The following is a 21,014-nucleotide window of genomic DNA, read 5'->3' on the forward strand; positions in this document are numbered from 1 at the left end:
TTACCGTAGATGCAGCTCCAGCACTGCTCTTTACATCAATGGTGAGGGTGGAAGGTAAATAGAACCAAAAAGTTACTAATAAAGGCCAAGAGTATCAGGTAAGTATGAGAAAAAATAAGTGTGAAAGCATGCTGGGCCGACTGGATGGGCCGTTTGGTCTTCTTCTGCCATCATTTCTATGTTTCTATGTTTCTGTCTATGGGCACATGCTTTGTGGTTGATGATTCAGAGGAGCTGAAGCAAATCATGGTGAACTGGGAAGATGAAATCAAGCAAGCTGACAAATTATAAAGTAGTAAATCACCGGGACTGGATGGTATCCACCTCAGAATGCTGAAAGAACTAAAAGAATTGCTGCGCCTAAATAAACTCAGAGGTGCTATAGATTGTGTAAAAAGATCTCAGGAACATACATTCGAAGGAAGAAAGGTCCCCTCACAGCCCAAGGCCAAAATCTAGGCTTCGTGCTAGACTCTCAGCTTCCTAATGAAACCCCAGCAGTGACCGTCACCCTCTCTTCAATGGCCCTGCCTTTGCTATTCTAATCCAAGCCTGTACCATTTCCCATTTGCACTATTGCAACTCACAGTACCTTGAAATCCCACATAAACTAGGCTGACACCCATAACTCATCCCAAACACTACAGCACAAATCACTAAAATCTCAACCATCCTAAGAACCCTACACTGGCTCCCAACCTTCCTCCAAACCAAGGTCAAAATTCTGGTCCTGGCCTAGAAGATTCCGAAAGGCTTGGAGCTTCCCTCCCTGAACAGGTCTTCTCACCCCATGCACACCTACGCTCAGTGGAAAAAGCCTGCCTCCTTGTGCCAGTCCACAAGGAAATGCGCCTCACCAGTGCCTGGAACAAATCTAATGATCTCAAGATCAATACCAACCGCCTGGAGCTCACTACCGTACAGCATAAAGCTAGCACCAGATATGCCAACTTTCAGGAAGCTACCGGAAACCTGGCTCCTTGAAGCAGCCCTCAGGCCAAATGCTTAACTCAATCCAAACAACCCAATCAAACAAACACACCTCTTATCTCTCCAGAAAATTAACCATCCCTTGACAATACCTTCCTGCATCTGTAAATAATTTGTTGCACCTGTAAATTTATCATTCCTCCTCTGTTTATTTGTTCAGCCCCCACCCAGAGTCCTTTGCAAATTCTGAGCAGACAATTTTCATCCTGCTGATTCAGAAATGGAAGCAGAGCTGGTCACTCATGACCTCCGCCAACAGGACAGGAGACCCTGCGCGGCAGCCCGTGTAGACTTCCTCTGGTGAGACCTTTGAGCGGAAGGACTCCTGAGGTAACCGCTGCCTCCGTTAACACAGCAGACGACGGATACGCTGACCACACTGACCCTACTTTCCCCAGTGCTTGTGGCAGCTCTCAGAAGCCCCCTTGTCACATTTTCTTCAGGATGAGATTGCCTCACTGAGGGGAGCAGGGTCGCTCCAGCCCCTTGATAGGAAATAATTGTATTTCCTTGTTTTTTAAAATGGTTTCCCTAAGCTGGTTTGTCTTATTGCTGAAACACATTGGCTTGTCGGGGGGGATTGGTAACTTCCAGAGGCAATCTCAAATGCAGTGGGTTTTGTTAGTGTCTAAAACTGGAAGGCGGCTTCTTTCCTCAGCAATACGATCTATTGCAAATCATCCGTCTAGGGAGAGGAAAAGAGAGAAAACAAAAACAGGAGAGCATTAAAGCCAAGCTATCGTTCTCAGCCACGTGCTGGAGTCCGCTGAACTTGTGGAAAGTCAGCTAATTTCGTTGCTGTACTACTATTCCGTTCAGAGGTCCCTGCCAAAGCAGAGCTGGGTGAGGCGCAGGATAACACCAGGTTAATGATATTACAGCATGTTTTTCAACAATAGGAAAAATACAACTGCTTTCTGCTTTTTCCATGAAATGAACACTCTCCTTTGACCTAAACTTTAACATATCAATCAAAACACTGTGTCAGCTGCAAACCTGGTGATTTGAAGGCCTCAGTTTTGCACTAATTTTGAGTGCATTAGGAACGAATTAGTGCTTTTGGTAAAGAAGAGTAATAAATGTATGAACATTACTGGTGCAGCTTCAGAGCTGCCTTGCACCATTCACTGTCTGAGCTTGTGCTGCTCTGAGACTCACCCTGGTCCTGTATGTTTGGCTAATGACCGACTTTGCAAGCACCTGAGTCTCCGTGTGCACTAGCGGTGGCCTACACGGAATACATCAATGTGAAATTATCCCTTCAGTGCTAGCCAATGCACCACACTGACTGCAGTGGGATGGATATCTAAATTCCTAATCTATGCAGAATACGTGACTGGTATATGTTCACATATAGGCCGATACAGTACAGTAAGGGGTAATAGCGCATCGAAAACGTGCGTCCAACCTCCCCGAAACTAATAGCACCTGCAACATGCAAATGCATGTTGATGGCCCTATTAATTATTCCCACGCAATACAGAAAGTAATGCCTGCCCAATGGCTGGCGTAAATTTAGCTGGCACCAGGAAAGTGCACAGAAAAGCAGTAAAAACTGCTTTTCTGTACACCCTCCGACTTAATATCATGGCGATATTAAGTCAGAGGCCCCAAAAGTAAAAAAAAAGTAAAAATTTAAAAAAAACAAATTAAAAATCTGCCCGCAGCCCGGGAGTAGGAAGATGGATGCTCAATTTTGCTGGCGTCCGTTTTCAGAACCCGTAGCTGTCAGTGGGTTCGAGAATCGACACCGGTAAAATTGAGCATCGGCTGTCAAACCCGCTGACAACTGCTGCTTCTGTCAAAAAGGAGGCGCTAGGGACGCGCTGGTATCCCTAGCGCCTCCTTTTACCGCGGGCCCTCGTTTGCAAGTTGTTCCCGCCTGAATCGCGGGCACAGGAGAGTGGCCTGGGCGCTCGCCGGCTCTCCCGCGACTTTTGTTGAATCGGCCCGTAAATGCTGCCGTTTGAAATGTGAGGTAAGGTAGCAGTGGTCCTTTGGCTGGAATCCACCGGACTCTGGTTCCAGCGATGGCCTGGGACCTGCCTGGCCAATGACCTTGTGACCTTGGGCAAGTCGCTTTATCCCCTCCCCTCGGCCTCCCAGACCCAGTTGCAAGGAAGGTGCTTTTCTGACCCGGACATTTCTGGTCAGCACATTGTAAAGGAAGGTGAGACCTGAAAGCAGACGCTGTAATCTTTCACCAAAATAAAGGGACTTTGTAGGAGAAAGGCAGGGAAAAAGTGGTAGGAAATGAAACTGCAAAGGTGCAAACAGTTTATAGCCACAGGCGTCATTCTGGAGCCACCGAATCTTGGAGTTAGAAGATATTTTTAGTTGTTCAGTTTACTTTATTTGGCTCAATATTACCGCCTTTCCTTCTTCGTATAGCCAAAGCAGTTCACACCTGAAACGACAAACGTATTTCAATCTCCACATCAAATCCGGTCTTGTCCTCTGTTGCCAAAATTGCCAGCTAGGGCTGCCAACCCCCTGCAAAGGACAAGGGTGATTTTTACCAGGTAAAGGTGCCCCGCCTCCGACTCCGCCCCCAGCCATCAGCCAGCTCCTTGCACGGTCCAGGGAACGCTGCTTGCATCTGAACACTGCCGGCGTGCGGGTACGGAGAGAACGAAGACGCGGTTCTGTGCAGTTACCCATTGCTAAACACGGCCGTTGGCACCAAGTTTCCTGCTGGTGTACGTTCATGAAATGATGCTCCAGAAGGTGGCATGCTCTGTTTCCAAGTGGATGGCACGGGCTCAGGAACTGGGTGTTTTAGGAAAACCCTTGTAAGCAGGCGCCAATAAAAGTCAGCACCCAAAAACATAACTCCCCCCCGTTCTCAGTCACTCAAATAACTACCTCATGATCCCTGCGCTATTCCCCTTAACGTCCAGCTACCCGCCCACCAGTTACAAATAAAAATGAGAGAAACATGAACAAGAAAGCACCCGCCCACCAGCTGATCCCACTACATCCACTGAAAATAAAATACGAAAAGAAATACGTCACATAGTAGAGATGGAACTGGCGGATTCCTGCACTTACGTTACCGGTTAAACAAGCAAAGCTTTTATACGTTTTCTGAACTTCAGGTGAGCTGTGAGGAAGTTTGCGGCCATGTTTACTACAGGCCTTCTCCCATTCTGCGCCTCTGGGAGAAATGCTTGAGATGACGAGGCCCCTTTGCTCTGTGGAGTAACTTCCGATCTGACCTGAGAGGGCGGTGGGATTTGGCGAGGAGGATAAAGCGTCCTTGTTGGTTTCTGCATGGTCGGTAATTCTTGGGGATACTGCACCTTACCTGTCTCGACCCCTTTGCACAGAAAGGGAAAGCCCTCCCAACTTAGACCTTAGCAGCACTGTGGGGCAGCCAATGTAATGTTTGCAATAACGGTGATGGATGGATCTCGTGCCCCAGCATTAATAAGAATCTCACAGGCAGTGCTTTGCAAAAGCTGTAACTGAAAGAGTAGCCTTTGGGGTAAGCCCTGGTACAGGAAATTGCAGTAGTCAAGCCTACTGGTCACTATGAACTCCTTCTTTGGAAGAAAAGGGCATAAATGTCTGACTATATGTCGGCTGCAAAAGGTCGTGCACACTACTGATGAAATTAATATTAAATCCCAACCAAGAATGAGAAGACAGCTTTTTCTTCTTCGGGGGGGAGGGAGCTAACTGTTTCGGGGAAGGACAGAGGGACAGCAAGGAGGGAAGGAGGAGTTTAAGGAGCTTGTGGAGGAGACCCGTGAAAATATAAAATGGGGAGAGTGCCAGAGAAATGTTCTAAACAGCAGGTGTCCAATCCATCATGGACGATCCCTGGTCCTGGCTTTGCCTTATCAGCTCTCCAGTGCCCCTGTCCAGCTCAGTTTATCAAATGTATTTTTAAAAATGCCAAAGGACATGTCCATAACTCACTGAAAAGAGATGAGTTGAAGGAATGGAGATCAGAGCGAGTGATCTGTCTCTCTGCACCACACTGTTTTACCTTAGGGCACATGTGTTCCCCAGTCCCTTAATTCATTCTCTCTCTCTGAGAAGAGAAGCAAGAAAGAGACATTTGCAATGGGCTCATTCTGCAGTCGGCGTCTCCCTTGTGACCATGCCATAGTGGGCAGTGTTGTTTCATTCCACAGGAGAAGAAGAATTAGGTTCATTTACCAGACAGGACCTGGAATTTTCACCAAAGCAAAGGTTTATTTTTGAAATCGCCAACTTGATCTTAGGAGCACAGACACAATTTTTGTAAATTAAAAAATTCTGAGATCAGTATTCAGCAGTGCGATGAGTGGATAATTTATCCTGGATATTGAGTGAAGCGCTAATGATTAAGCACTTTGCTGAATATAGCTGGATAAAGCTCTAATTAGCCAGATAAACTTAGGGTTGCTCTCTGGCTAACCAGACTTAGCCGGATAAATTATCAGATTAACTCTGCATATTAGAATTAGCCAGATAAATTATTCGCTAATTTTACAGCTCCAGAGCCCATTATAATCCATTTATTTCTGGATTTCTATATCCTGGATATCTGACTTCTCTGTGGGAATAGATATTCAGGGTGCTGAAGAGCTGGGGACATTGGGTGTCAAACATGTCTTGTTCTACCAGAGCCCACTGAAAACCATTTATTCTTGGGTTTCTGAATCCTCTGTGGGAGAAGGGGAGATATTCTGGATGTTACAAGATAAGGGAGGATCTTTGAAAACTGAACAATTTCTCTTTTAAATGAGTCACCTGCTTTTTCATTGCAGACAGCCGAAAGCAAATTGGACGACTCTTAAGTCCCCAAATGGCAGACCTTGAGATAAAAGCACCATGGGAGTTTTGTCGTGGGACAGGAGAAGAGTGGTGGTGGTGCCTCTTCACAAGATTGGGAGCAGAGAGGAGGCTGGAAACTACAGGCCAAATGACCTCACCTCGGTGGTGGGAAAATTAATGGAGTCACTGCTGAAGGAAAGGATAGTGAACTATCTACAATCTGCTGGATTGCTGGACCCCAGGCAGCATGGACTTACCACGGGAAAGTCCTGTCAGACAAATCTGATTGATTTTTTTGATTGGGTAAGTAGAGAATTAAATTGAGGAAGATCACTATATGTGATTTATTTGGATTTCAGTAAAGCTTTTGATATAGTACCGCATAGGAGGCTCATGAATAAAATGAAAAGCTTGGAACTCGGCACCAACTGATGGAGTGTATTAAAAACTGGTTGACTGATAGGAGACAGAGTTCAACAGTAAATGGAACTTACTCTGAAGAGAGAATGGTGTTAAGTGGAGTGCCACAGGGATCCATGTTGGAACCTTTTCTGTTCAATATCTTTGTGAGAGACATTGCTCTTAACCAATATTAATTTGGGTTGCTATCCAGCTTCTAAATTATTTGTCAGGGCTTTGATTCTGGTACCCATTATATGCTGTTCCTTCTTGACATCTTTGCAGCATTCGACACAATTGATCATACCATCTTGCTTTCACGTCTCTCATCTCTTGGTCTGGTTCTTTGCCAGGTTCTTATGGCCTGGATTGGCCACTGTTGGAAACAGGATGCTGGGCTTGATGGACCCTTGGTCTGACCCAGTATGGCAATGTCTTATGTTCTTATGTCTCGCTGGTGCTGTTTACAACTGGTTTCAATCCTATCTCTCTGTCCATCGATCTGGATGGCATGCTCTCTCTTCTGGTGTACCTCAAGGCTCTATCCTATCTGCCACTTTGTTTAACATCCATCTCACTCTGCTTTGTCACCTTTTGGCCAGTCTTGGAGTGCACTACAGACTATACGCCGATGATATCCAGTTCTCTTTCCCCTTAAAACCAATTGGGATCAATCTGTAAAATTCGCATCGATCTGCCTTTCTGCAATTCAGCAATGGCTGTGTTCCAATAAACTCACTTACCCTTAATAAAACCAAAATTCTTGTTCTTTCTAGGTTCCTAGTCACTGCTTTACCTTTTCATATTGAGATTAATGACTGTCAGTTACAATCTCAAACTTGCTATGCAATCTCGGCATCATCGACTCTTCTCTATGCTGCCACATATCGCCTCACTTTCATGCTCACTTTTGTTTAAGCTACGTTCCCTCAAACATCTCAAACCCTTATTTGAGCCTTTTGATGTTTGTGTGAACATCAAAATGTTTTACAATCATTTCTCTTCTCTAGCTTAGATTATTGCAACTCTCTTTCCATTGACATAGCTGTTCATACCATTCGACCACTTCAGATACTTCAAAATGCCGTGGGCCGTCTCTTATCAAATACACCAATTCATGAACACATCACTTCAGTTCTCCAATCTCTGCACTGGCTACCTATTCTTTATCGAATTCAATATAAACTTGCAAAGATCATTCATAATATGTTAAACAATACATCATCTCCTTGGGTTTCCTCTCACTGAAGCTCTACAACACTTCCTTTCATTCTCTGTGTTCCTCCAGTCAAGACCTTCTAGACTTTCCATCGGCAAGGCTCGCTCACCTTGATGAAACCAGGGAACGAGCCTTCTCTACCACTGCTCCCAACCTTTGGAATTCTCATCCTCCTGCCTTGAGAAGGCTGCAAGATCCAAAATGTTTTTTTAAATCCCTCAAGACTTACTTTTTAAGCTGGCATTTAACATCACATAGCCTTTTTGTTTATTTTATATGATTTTTATGTAGTTTGTGACTGATACTTGGGTATGTTTTTATTGTAGCTCACCCTGAACTATGGAAGGGCAGGTTATAAATATTTTAAATAAATAAATAAAGCTGGGCCCTCCTTATGTGGTCAATGGGCAGTGGGGAGGGGAATCACAATGGCCCTTCCACTTGTTGTCTGGGGACCAGGCTTCGTAAAGCTTTTCATTTTGGCCAGTGGTGAAGGGGAGGAATGGTCTGGTTGACTGGCAGAGGAGGAGCCCACAGGGGCTGCAGCTTCTCTTTTGGGTGGTGAGCAGGGAGAAGCAGCCATGGTTGGGAGGAGGGGGGAGGATTACCCCTATAGTAACCACTTCTGGTCTTGCAGACATTGAAATACCTGAAAGGTATAAATACCTCAGAAGGGACATTTTTCAGTGGAAAGTAATAGACTCAGGAGTAACATTGCAGATGCATGAAACAGCAATGGAATTCAAGCAAGCCTGAAAGAGACAAGCAGGCAGAAACCTTAGCTGATGGGTACTATCAAGAGACCCGGACTGGTCATTATCGGAGTCAGGGTGCTGGGCTTGAGGGATCATTGGTCTGACCCAGCATGCCACTTCTTATGTTCTTATAGAAGTTTAGGCAAAGCCAGAGATCAAGAAATTGGGCAGAATGGACGGGCCTTTTGGCTTTTATCTGCTGCTATTTTCTCTGGGGTCAATAGTCAGATGGTTTGTTCGGCAAAGTCTGAAACTTAACAGGATAAACTGCAGGATTTAAATTTCCTGCTGCTCTAAACACCTCCAACATATCTGGCCAACTCTTTAACTAGATAAAAGTTATCTGAATAAGTTGGAGAAATTCCAGGTGCGCTCCAGGCAGAGTTAAGGTAGCCGTATAATTTATCTAGCTTAACTCGGATATTCAGTCAGGTCTCCAATGTATGCAAACTGATCTCGTGAGTCGTGCATATTAAAAGTGGCTATCCTGAAAACCTGACTGACTAATGGGGTCTCTAGGGCAGGTTTGGGAAGCGCTAGACTAGTGTCTTAAAGAAGTTGATGGAGGTAGGATGGACCGACCAGAAAATCAGAATGGAAAAATACGGCTCAGAAGGAACTTTAACAGAGCCAAGTCTGTTTCCTTTCAGGTTTTCAGAGCTGTCATTTGGCTTCATCCATTGGGAGACCTCCTGGAGCCCATCGTGCGTCTGCTATAAAGGGATAATATAACGTTGGCACGTTTAAGACCAGGTATCCTGGTTTGTGGTTTGCTCACTTGGGAGAAATCCAGGGCCTTGTTTGATCAGAGCACAAAATGAAAGTAGAAAACATATTAAGCTTCTAATATTAAGTGCAAGAAACAAAAACAACAATTGGAGGAGAAATAATTTTCTTAATCAAATAAGATCAGCTCTTCCCCTCTTCTTCAGAAAGGTCTGGCTCCTGTTGGATGTTCATCCATTTAACCCTCTTCTGGCTGAAAGGGCGATAGGAACGGTTCTGGCGATTCTCGTTGCCGCAGTAATGCGTCCCTCTAGTTACCTTAGCAATTTAGGAAACCTCAGCGCCGGGTGCACGGCGCGGCCACTCAGGGCAGGGGGGATCCTTCGGGGTAGGGACGTGAGGCCAGAGCTGAAGGATTTCCCTTCTGGTCGCAGTCTCACCCCTGGGTGCTAACTTGGGCGTCATTTATTGGACTGCAATCCCAGGTCATGAGCGCAAGGATCGAGAACCTGGAGGAAGACGTAGGAGTCCCTGATTGTCAGTTATTCTCTGATCTCAGGGATTCGCCGGCGGTGATCTTGGTGCTAGGAAAGCCTCGCTGGAAGGTAGACGCCTGGATTGGTGATGGCGGTTTCCCAGCCCATCTCCAGCCTGCAGCACTGAAGCAGAAAGGGATATGAGGGCAGGGGCGGACGGCAGGAAAATATCAGCCCGGGGGATTTTCTTTTTTTAAAACTGGCCCATGGGATACCTGACTCGCTCGGTGAGCGCTCGGTGCAGCAGCGCATGCCTCACCAGCTCCCAAATGCACCCCCAGCCAATCACTGCAAGTCATCATTTCACCTGAAACCTGGCAGAACTGAGACAAAAAAAATCTCCCACGTAAGCTTCATGTTTTTTTCTAAATTAAGCAGAGCTCATCTTAGGCCAGGGGTCAGCAAACCGAGCTGCAGTCCCGCTTACGTCCATGCAAGCAGCTGGACCTCCCACAAGTTTGCTTACATCTCTCCTATATCCTGGATCCCTGGTCTGGGGAACTATAGGTGCCTGGTAAAGAAACAAGCACCGTACTGCCAGCCAGGGGCGCACACACGCAATCGGACACAGAAAAAGACGCGCACACAGGCATTTGCTGCTCGTTTACTCACTCAGCGAGTAACCGCCCTTGCACCAGCACTGCCGCATCATTATAAAAAAGATGTTGCTTGTGGCCAGCCCCTTCCTCAGCCTGCAACGGACCCCTACCTTTCCCATTCTCACCCCCTTTCTGGTGACCTCACGCCCTGCAAGTCGCACTGGTTCCACAGCCAGCCAAGCCCCTCGCAGACCTCAGTCCTGCCATCTCAGACAGAAGCCTCAGCAGTGCGGCCCGGGCATGAAAACGTCCCTTCATAGTACAACCTTCTGACGTACAAGGGCTTCAACAGGTTTACTAATTGTACATGCACTGCTGTGGTGCTACCCAGAAAACCCTTCAAAAAAGACAACACTTGGAACTCATAAGGAATTAGGCCTATTGCAACGTGCATTGGGTGTGGGCTTGGTCCTCAGAAAGCCAAAAGTAAACTAGATTACAATATAGTAAAGCTCCCATACCCAAAAAAGCACTAACTGCCAACACTCAAATAGTAACAACTCTACCTATGAAAAGGCAACACTGCAAATATTACACCAGGCTTAGATGTGAATACATGCAATGCTTTGAAAGAACGTAGATCAATGCATTGAACATGCGTACCTTTTCTACCTGTTTTTAAAACACACACGTACATTTTACGCACAAATGTAAAGTAGGACTTTAAATGCGAAGGTCGGCCAATTTTAAAACATGCGTGTATAAATGAAACTAACTACTTTACCAATTAGTCCACCAATTCACCCAGTCCTTCTCCATATCATCAAGATCTTCCTGGTTCTTCAGCCTGAAAGCCACCCGGACCTGCCACCCGGCCATTAGTACGCAACAAACACGTTTCATATCACTTACACCAGATAGCAGGCGTAAAAATATGCACATTGGCAAGTGCACACAGGTAAGTGCCTTTTAAAATAGTAATTTATGAGCGTGAGTGCTGGCCCCACCCCTAGACATCCCCAGACCCCCCATTTCTTATGCTCAGATACGTGCACGCAAAAGTGAAAGTATGCATGTATTTTCTACTTTTATAAAATACAGGCTATGTGAGCAGAGGCTGCTTGCGTGCATATGTACTAACTTGTATGTGCCTAAGGTTTTGAAAATTCGCCCCATAGCATCTAAAAGTCCATTCTGCTCTGGTCTGATCAATCATGATGAATTTCAGCTCTGAGCTCCTGCATAAATCTTGTGGTTCTGAAGTGAATAGAAAAGGGACCATGGCATTCGCAGTGTAGCATGATCATTATATAGCAAGGATGCATGGGCAAGCTGTTAACAAAAGCCAATAGCTCTCAGTCCAGTGCTCCGGGCCACCTGCACACACCCAACCAGGCCCACACCTTCAGGAAGATCCCCAACGAAAATGCTTGAGCTAAACTGGCACACACTGGCTCCACTGGATGCAAGCTGGTTGTGGATATCCCGGGAGCCAGGCCTGTTTGCAGTTCTCAGGACCAGAGTTGGCCACCCCTGCCATAATCCATATGACAAAAAGTACAGACATTTGGTCAAGGGAATCCCAAGATTTACTTCATTCTTCTCATAAAATGGACATCTAGCCTACATCTGTCTCTAAATATATTTCTTTCTTCCCTCCCCTACCCATCCAGCTTTAATTTTGAAAGTAAGAGGAAACCTGTCCCTGCAAACCCATCATGATTTGCTTGAGCTGAAACCCAATGCAAGGGAAGGAGCTAAGATGCTATTAATTGTGTTACAGCTTGTTTCACTGATTCCAATATGAGGTGGAGAGAGTTCACTTCCAGTCCCTCTCCCTCTGACCTTCCTTTTACAGTCACCAGCAGACGGATGCAGTAAAGCGCGCTCAGCGCACCACACTGTTCAACCCGCGGTTGGACGCGTGGTCCATGGCCCCATATACCATAAGGGGTTTTGCATGTCCAAAACGCATATCCAAACCCCCCTCCTGAAACTAATAGTGCTCATCACATGCAAACACATGTTAATGAGGCTATTAGCTATTCGCCCCAGATACAAAAGAAAATGTGCGCCCGATCCGCACCTATTAGCGCTCAGAACTTAATGTCAGCCCAGAGCAGCCGAAAAAATACTGCTTTTCCGTTCATCCTCCGACTTCATATCATGGCGATATTAAGTTTGGAGGAAACAAAAGATACAAATAAATAGTAAAAAAAAAAAAAAAAAAGTGTTCATGGTCAGGTTAGGAAAAGGGAGCGTCCGTTATCCTACCCCGCTGACAGCCGACCTCTCCTGAGCTTCTGCTGCCGAGGAGGCGCTAGGGGCGCGCAATTCTCCCTAGCGCCTCCTTTTCAGCGCGACCCCCTCATTTAAATATTGTGTCGCACGCCCAGGAGAGGTGGCTGGGCAGGCGTTAAGGAAAGCGGGCGCTCAACACTGAGCACGCGTTTTCCGTGCACCTTTACTGTGTGGGCCCGGAGGTAACGATTGCTCCGAGACGCCCCCACCGCCGTCGGTGGTTCTCGGTGAAGGCCTCGGCAAGCGTGCCGCGTTACTACGGGTGCTCTGTCCCATGACCATCTCTGTTTCCTGGGGTGGGAGGGTTCTTGTGTACTTAGATTTTTTTGGCTTATTTCCAGGCGCTGGAAATGTCAACGACACAGACGTGGCCGGAACTGGTTATGATAATATTGAAAAGAAGGACAACAAGCATTGAAGGAAAAACCCCATATCGAAAATGGGAAGGAGGGTTTGATTGGCAATAGGGAATGCTAATCCAGGGGTTACCTGCCATTGCAAGGGTGGTCATGAAAGACAGCTGGGCCAGTCTGGATGCCCGTCCGCACCTCCCTACAGAAAAGCCCCCTCCAGTCTTAGGGAAGACGAGCGCTAAAGTCCCAGAACCTGGACTTGGGGGCAGGGGCCTGGAACCGGGGGCAGGGGCAGAGCGAGGGACGGGCACCGATCGCGTCCAGCTTTCCGCAGGCGGGATAAGATTGATTATGGTTTGCTGCAGAGGCAGAGGCTGCTGGGAGCATTTTTTTTTTTCTCAAATGCAATCTACTCTCTCTTTCTATATATACACACACACATGTCCCCAGGGGTTTGCGGTTTGTCTTTTAGAAAAAATAAATTCTTCTACCTATACATAGAAACACTTCCCTGCTCGCCACTGCTGCTTCTCGATACACACGAGAAAAAAAGGAGAGTGACGCCTGCTTATTTACAGTTGTCTGAACCTGTATATTTACCTCTGTGATTAGTTTGACGTTTGCCTAATGGTGAGATCCCGGTTCTCAGCCTAGAAGAAAACATCTTTCAACCCTTTGATTCCCCTTTCTCTCAGCAGGCTGGGGTTTTTGTTTTTTTTTCCATTCTTTTTAAATAATGAATAAGATTTGATTGAGACTGTTCTTACTGAAACTGATTGTTTAAAGGGAGAAAAGTGTATGGAAAGTAACACCGAGGTGTGTAATAGTGCTGTGGACTGTGTTGCCAGCTCTGGATGGGGGCTTCTGCCTGGCAGGACTTGTGGGCACAGTGCAGGAGACGCCTTCAGGCCCAGGAGGGAGGAAAGATGGCCGCTAGCGAGGCAGCACTAAGGACTGGGCCGGATTTAAGATTCTGGCGCCCATAGGCAAATGGCCTTAAAGGAAGGAGAGGCAGGCTCCTCTCTGGCCTGGATATTTGGCGCCTTCAGAATCTGACACTCCAGGCAGTTGCCTGTGGCTAAATCTGGGCCTGACTAAGGAGTCCTTTGGAGCCAGCGGGGATCCCACTCCAGGGATGCTGGAGCTCTACCAACAAAGGTGAATTTTAAAAGCGATCCACGCAGCAAAACCGGGAGACGCATGCACGTGAGGCGCTTAAGCGCGCCCGGTCCATTTTATAAAGCTGCCACATACGCGCACGAGTACCGATGCACGAATATCCTGCAACGGGGGGAAATGGGGTGGAATGTGGGCATGGCGGGGGCATTCTGCGGGGCGGGGGCATTCTGAGGCGGCGCCAAGAGATATGCGCGCGTCTCGGTCCACTTCAGCGCAAAGTTATTTCTGCTATTGATGAGGTGTAATTCTGAATAAAAGTATTTCCAGCCATCTTTGAAGTGTTTGAGGGGGTCTGGCTCAACTGGGGTGGGGGGGGGGGGGGGGGAGGGTGCAGGATAAAGAACCAGAGGGGTCTTAAGGACATAACCATAGATGGACAAAGTGCTGGGCCAACTGGTTAAACTGGTCATTTCCTGCTTGCGCGCTTGTTATAAAATCCCCTCACGTGTGCATGTAAATGCCAACGTTTCCCTGCTTAAACTTAGGGGCACATGTACACGCGCCGGGCCTATTTTATAACACACGTGTGCACGTGCACGCAGGATATAAAATGTCAGCGCATCTCGCTGTGTGGCCATATACACGTACAGTATATGTGGGCCCCTGCACACCCGTGTTAATGTTATCCTCCCTGCGTGCTTGTGTGTGTGTGTGGGGGGGGGGGGAATCTGTGGGTAAAAAGAAATTTAAAAAAAATAAATATTTGTAATCTTGCTGTAACTTAAGGAAATCGTTTGGCGAGAACTACAGATCCCTGCATGCAATGGGGCTCATCAGGCATGGCTCACTTGTCCTTCCTTACCTGGAGCTGTGATAAGGCAATACCTCAGCTTGGTTTCCCGCTCTGGGGCAGAAGGCTAGCAAGACTTTAGTTAGAGTCAGCGCAGGGAGGAGTAAAGGCAGCAGGGAGCATGGGATTTTGTCCTATGTGGGTAGGTTTTGGGAAAATGAAAAACCCTGTTCTCTGCTGCAGCACAACCCCCTGGAGTTTGGGTATCAGTTGCAAACGCTGAAGGCCCGTTCTCTGCTCCCTCACCTAGGACCCGGGTAACCAGGGCCAGGCCCAATACCAGGCACCGCATGCATTCATTCTAAAATGACGTGAGAAAAGCCACGAAACACTGAGACATTTCCAAAGGAAACAAGAAGAAAACCATAATGAAAGCCGTTTGGATGTTCAGTGGGCGCCCACTGCAGCCACTGCCACCACTGCAGCCACTGCCACCACTGCAGCCGGTGCCAGAAACATAAACAGGTACAAAAACAAAACACTGGCCCTTCCTCTAGCACCTTCCCCACCACATATCTTACCCCATCCATAAGGGTCTAAGGCAGAAAGAATTCTCTGAGGCTCCTGCCCGGCTGCATTTTGACAGCACTGGGGATCACTTCTTGCCCATTTCGACTTACTTGACCTCATGGATGGGTTGAGATCTGGGGAGAGTGGGAGGATAGGGGAAGGCCCGGGAAGTAGGGGGGGGGGGGGGTTCAATTTTTGTATTTTGAGGTATTAGGGGGAGAATAACCTCTCCCCTTTATTCTGTATTTTTAATATTTTCTTTCAGCTACATAAAAAGAAACAAATTAAATATCATACAAAATAAAAAAGTAATAGTAAAACCCAAGCAAAATAATAAAAACAAAAACAATAATGCTTTTTCGCATGAACATCCGGTTACTTTGATGGATACACAGACAGGATAACTTTCAAACTATAGCTGCATATACCCGTGTATGTGGCCGGGCATAGATTTACTGCAGTATTTCACAACACGTACATTCAATATAGACGCGTTTCATAAAATATGCGTATCGCTACCCTGATATATACTCGCATATGCAGGCTTACGTGCAGATGCATGCAATGCATTCAAACCACGTATATCAATGTATTGAACGGTTGTAAGCTATCCGCCTATTTTAAAAATATATGGACGCACATTTTACTCGTAAGCTGATGATGCAGGCATCGATTAAATTACCAGTTTTACCAAACAGTTCCCCAGTTTGCCTGGTCCTTCCGCAGCTCATTGAGATCCACCTGGCTCTTCAGCTTGAATTCACCCAGACCTCCCACCCAGTCAGTGCTACGCAATAAACACGTTTAACATCGCTTACACCAGATAACTAGCAGGAATAAAACTATGCAAGTGAGTTGGCAAATGTATGCGTATAAGTGTCGTTTAAAACAAGAACGTACGTGTGTAACCATTGACCCCACCTGGGGACACCCTGGACTGCCCCTTTTATGCACACGTATATGTGCACACAAAAGTGAAACCATGAGCGTGTTGTGAGGCTTCCAAAATCCGGAATGCACGGGTAGAGGCTACTTACGCGCGTCTGTGCTAATCTTTATGCCTGTAATGTTTTGAAAATTCACTTTTTCATCTGTTTCTTTATTGTTCACATTGCATGAAGATGTTAATGTGACTGCAAAGGATGAGTGATACACTGAGCAAACAAAATTAAGCTGGAGGAGGGGCAAGAGGTGGTGCCCAGCGTGTTCTCCCAGACGTTTTTTTTTTAGCAGGATTGGTTCATTTCTGCACCCTGGGAAAGGCAGACAAGCTTTGCTGAGCAGGTTTCCTTCCATATCATTTTGGGAGGATTTGCAAATGTTAAACTCCTTGGAGTTCAAAACAACGTCCATTTTATATCTGATGGCAGCTACACTTATATTTATAAGAGTGTCCTTAGGCACAGATACAGGAATTTCAGAACTATTTTTAAATTTTGAAACACCAAAAACAGAAGGAAAATGTGGTATTGCTGCAATAAAGGAAGTTTTTCCCCCTAATCTGCTAGAGGGAATGAGTGGCAGACCTGTACATTATTCCTCTGTGGGAGCACAGAAGTACTGATGATACTCCAGGTGCTCCTACAAACAGGAAAGGAAGTATGATGGTGGTACTCCCCTAGGCTGCTCTTGTGAACCCAGTGACAATACTGCCCTGGGATAATTAACACCATGACCTCTGACCCCCCGAGTTTATTCTGTTCAGGACTAGTTATTACCTTGTTAAATGAAGAGAACTTCAATTTATCACCTAAATGGCCACTTCCGAGAGTTATTGCACCTGCAAATCAGATATGCAAGAGTTTACAAAAGTCAGGTATAATCTCCATTGATAAAGGCTTTGGCAGCTGGAGGACAGCCGACTTGATCTGCTTTTACTAGCAAGGATGTCTATCATACTCAAGATGTCATTTTATGAGTCCTCTATCACAGCTCACTCTCGTTTCCATACCTTGATTACCAGGACATCCCTTTATATCCGTATGGACCGTTTATTGCTCAGAGCAGATTCTAGTTGCTATGTAGTTTGATGCACAGCACAAAACAGAGATGGAACCTTATGCCAGGGATGGCAAGGGAGGAGCCAATGTGATTTTAAATTAGTCAGACAATAATAATGAGATACAATGCTAAGTCAATGACACATTGCTATTTACCTCACCCCCAGCTATAAAACGTGATACTTAAGGACTTTTAAAGATTGTGATGAGTGGTGAGTTTTTAACGAATAGGGAAAGAGAATTTTTAGAAGTCATGTACCCGACAGACTGCGAAATCTTGCCAGGTGAATTGGTATATTCAGCACGGGACATGGAAGGACTGCTGGTGACGTCATCAGGCCACGACTCTGAGGCGCACAGCCGGGGTGAGCTGAAGGAGAGTCAGGGAGACTTTGCCAGGTGAATTGGTATATTCGGCAAGGGACATCACAGGACATATTCTCCCCTCCTCCCTCCCAGGCTGGTCCTAAATGGGGAAGAAAAGAAAAGTTAAAGTTTGGGCTTCTTCACCATCTAAGGCTGTTAACTCGTAGTCCAATGGACGAGCATGTCCTATATCTCTCTCTCAACTGCCCACTGCGGATGTGACTGATGAGAATCCCTCTTCAGGTCTCTCCCAATGTCTGGGTGAGAATCTATGCCCTCCCCAACCAGCTGGTCAATTATCTAATTTTCTATTGCCTGCTGAAGAGTCTACACCAATTCTGTTGACTGAAGAGAGATCTATGTCAGAGAAGATTGTTGAGGTCGGCTTTGTGAACATGATCTCTTTATCTGGGTCAGGGGTGATATTCCTTCCATCAAGGTTTTCCCTCCTGAAGTTTCTACATGAGGCATTGAGGAGCCTTTAAATGTCACATTATTGGATGTATGGAGACTGCTTGCAAAAATGGAGAAAAATCTATCCCAGTCATTGACTCAACTTTCTAATTTTTCGGTCAAGACTAGATCTAAGATGGAGGATGATGAACTAACTTAAAACTCTTGAATGTTCAGTCTCTGCTCTTGTACCTCAGCCTGCAACCTTGCAGGCCTCATCTGTTTATAATATTAAGGATAGTTTGATATCCATAACTGATTGGAAGTTTTGGAGAAGAATTACAGGGTTAAGAATCTTCGCTTTTGAATTTTCTGGAAACCAGATTTATGTCTGCAAGAGAAATGATTAAGAAATATCTTCGTGAGATTCTACTTAGTCAGAAAAAGACCTCCCTATCTATTTTTTAATTATTTATAAGCTTTTATCAATACAAATCATTACTTTGTGACCTCATATAGGGTAATAATATCAGTATAAGGAAGAAAGAATAAAAAAGAGAGCACATCACTTTAGCCGTACATTCCACATAATATAAACTGAAACCAAGTCCTTTACAATCAGGAAACAAATAGGGGAAGCAATGAAATCAGAGGAGCAAATACAGAAAAGAAACGAATTTATAATGAAAAAGCCTTAGTGAAACTTAAACTCCTTACAGAACAAATCAGGTTTGCTGGTCTACAGAGAGTACAGGAGAAGAAGTCAAATTCTTTCTGGCATCTATAAAAGATCTAAGCTGTTCAGGAGAGAAGAAGATATATGTATTTTAATGAAATTTAATGTGGCATTTACAGGGATATCGTAGCTTAAAGGTAGCCCCTATAGCTAGTGTCTCTTAGCTAGAAACCCTCTCCTACGCTCCTGGGTAATCCTAGATAAATCGGGAAAAATACAGACCTGGCCATGAATCTCCAAATTAAGGTTTTTAAAATATAGAGACATGACCTTACATAAATCAATATCTGAAACAAGTAATGTAGGAAATTCAATTACTTCATATCCTGACGTAGCCAAAAGTTGAGATACATTGAAAGAAGTCACATTGGAACTAGAATGTGGAGAAACAGGAAGAAAATGTGCCTTATTAATAGATGGAATATCGTTAGAGGAAAATTTTAATACGTTCCAAAAAATAACGCTTGAGAGTCATTATAGGACGTTCACCCATAATTTTAGGGAAATTAAGGAAACACAAATATAGATGTCTTGAAGAGTTTTCAAAGAATTCAACCCGTCTGGAAAGAACTCCACGATCTTGTAATAAATTTGATTGAACAGCAGATATTTGATCCAAATTATGTTGGAAAGAAGCAATTTTTGAGTCATGCTCTTGAATTTATATATCATGTAATGAGAACAGAGGATCCAATTTAGCAGTAAAAGAATCCAATTTGCTAGAAACTAAAGTCAAACTATGTCCAAATTGAGAAATTAAATCCCAAAGAGAATCCAGCGTGACTTCTGCCGATTTAATAGGGGGATTGGCAAACTCACCCGATGACAAAGAAGTTGAGGCAACCAGCTCAGGAGCCAAAGATGCCAGTCCTGCTCCTGAATCCTGAATCAACATTTCTGAAGAAATAGGCATCAAGGGAGAGATGACAGCAATCCTGCTGGTGGAAGAAGCGCAGAAGGCATGAGCTTGATGGCCCCCTCCTGCGTGGCGAACAGATCATCATTCCGCACCGCTGCGATTGACGAAGGAACATTGCTTCGAGGCGCCGGCAAAGAATCCTGTGCAGAGGGGCTGAGAGAAACCTCTCCCCCTGGAGAGGCCAGCGCTCCTCTGCTGGTGCTCTCAATGGGGACCAGGCCACCCAGTAAATCAGGGGAAGGAGAGGCGAAGGAAGATATCAAAGTCTGCCATTGCAAGTAAATGGATTCAGGGGGATAAATCTGGACCTGTCCCTTCCTCTATTGGCCAGTGTTCAATTCAACAAAGGAGAAGCGAGAGTCGAAGCAACAGCTTCAGCATCTCCAGTTACGCGGCCATCTTGCTTCCATCAAGACCTCCCTATCTTATCCAAGATTTATTACTTATCTAGGAAGAAAGTAGTGCGGGATGATGAGAGTGGGATTGACAGTTTGGTATTTGCAAGTCCTGGGATATCTACATTTCTTGAAACCTCCATTGATAAGCCCACTAGAGCAACGTTAGTTATTTCCTATTCTGCAGAAAAAGATAAAGATTTAATTTTCAAAATATATTTTTCCTTTAAAGATTTATCCTTCTGCATAGAAAAAATTCAGATTTTTCCCGTTTTGTGTGCGACAGAAGCCCCAAGGAAACAATTTCTTTCCTCGAGACAAAAGGTACTCGATATCAGAGCTACCTTCTTTCTTACATACGTGCATAAATGCTTGGTCTCATATCAAAACAATAACTTTGTGTTTTTTGGATCCATCTCATTTAGCTCGTGGGATCATGGGACTGGTTTTTGCAATATATTTGTTTGCGGGGATTTGAGAATCATTTGTTAAGTTTTTTTCTCCTTACCCTGGAAGATCTCTTCTTTCCTTTCTGTTTCCAATTGAATTTAAAGTTTCTTGTTTATCGCCCCCATTTTATTGTGGACTTGAAAAAAAATAAACATGCAATCATTCCTACCATCTACACAAATCCTTAGTAAATCTACTGGGCCGCATCAGCTATTGGGTTGGTTTGGGAACCCTTATCTGTTGTCACTGACATTTGTTCAAGCTCTTTGTTACAAACGCTCCTTCTTACCTAAGAGTCTGATCACATTTTATTAACATTTTAAGATCTATTAAATGCAATATATCAACACAACTATTGGTCCCCATGGGCACAGAAATACCATAGAAGGAAGCTGTTATGGTCATCAAGGTCACATTCAGAACAGGCAACCAAATTTCAGGATTCCCACAGAATTTGTATGCGCAGAGTCAGAGAATGCGTTAACAAGGAACTATTTTAAATTTTAAGATATGTTCTATTAGCAAATGAAAGGTTCAGCTGTGGCAAATTTTGAGAACCTCCTTCTCATTGATTTAGCCTTTTAAAAACAATAATGTTTTGTGGAAAAGATAACATAAATGATGGTTTAGTATTGTAGTAAGCAGAGCACAGAACACATATTCAGACGCTGTGACATGATTTCTTAAACGT

This window comes from Rhinatrema bivittatum, chromosome 10, assembly GCF_901001135.1.
Source record: "Rhinatrema bivittatum chromosome 10, aRhiBiv1.1, whole genome shotgun sequence".
NCBI classification, from domain to species: Eukaryota; Metazoa; Chordata; class Amphibia; order Gymnophiona; family Rhinatrematidae; genus Rhinatrema; species Rhinatrema bivittatum.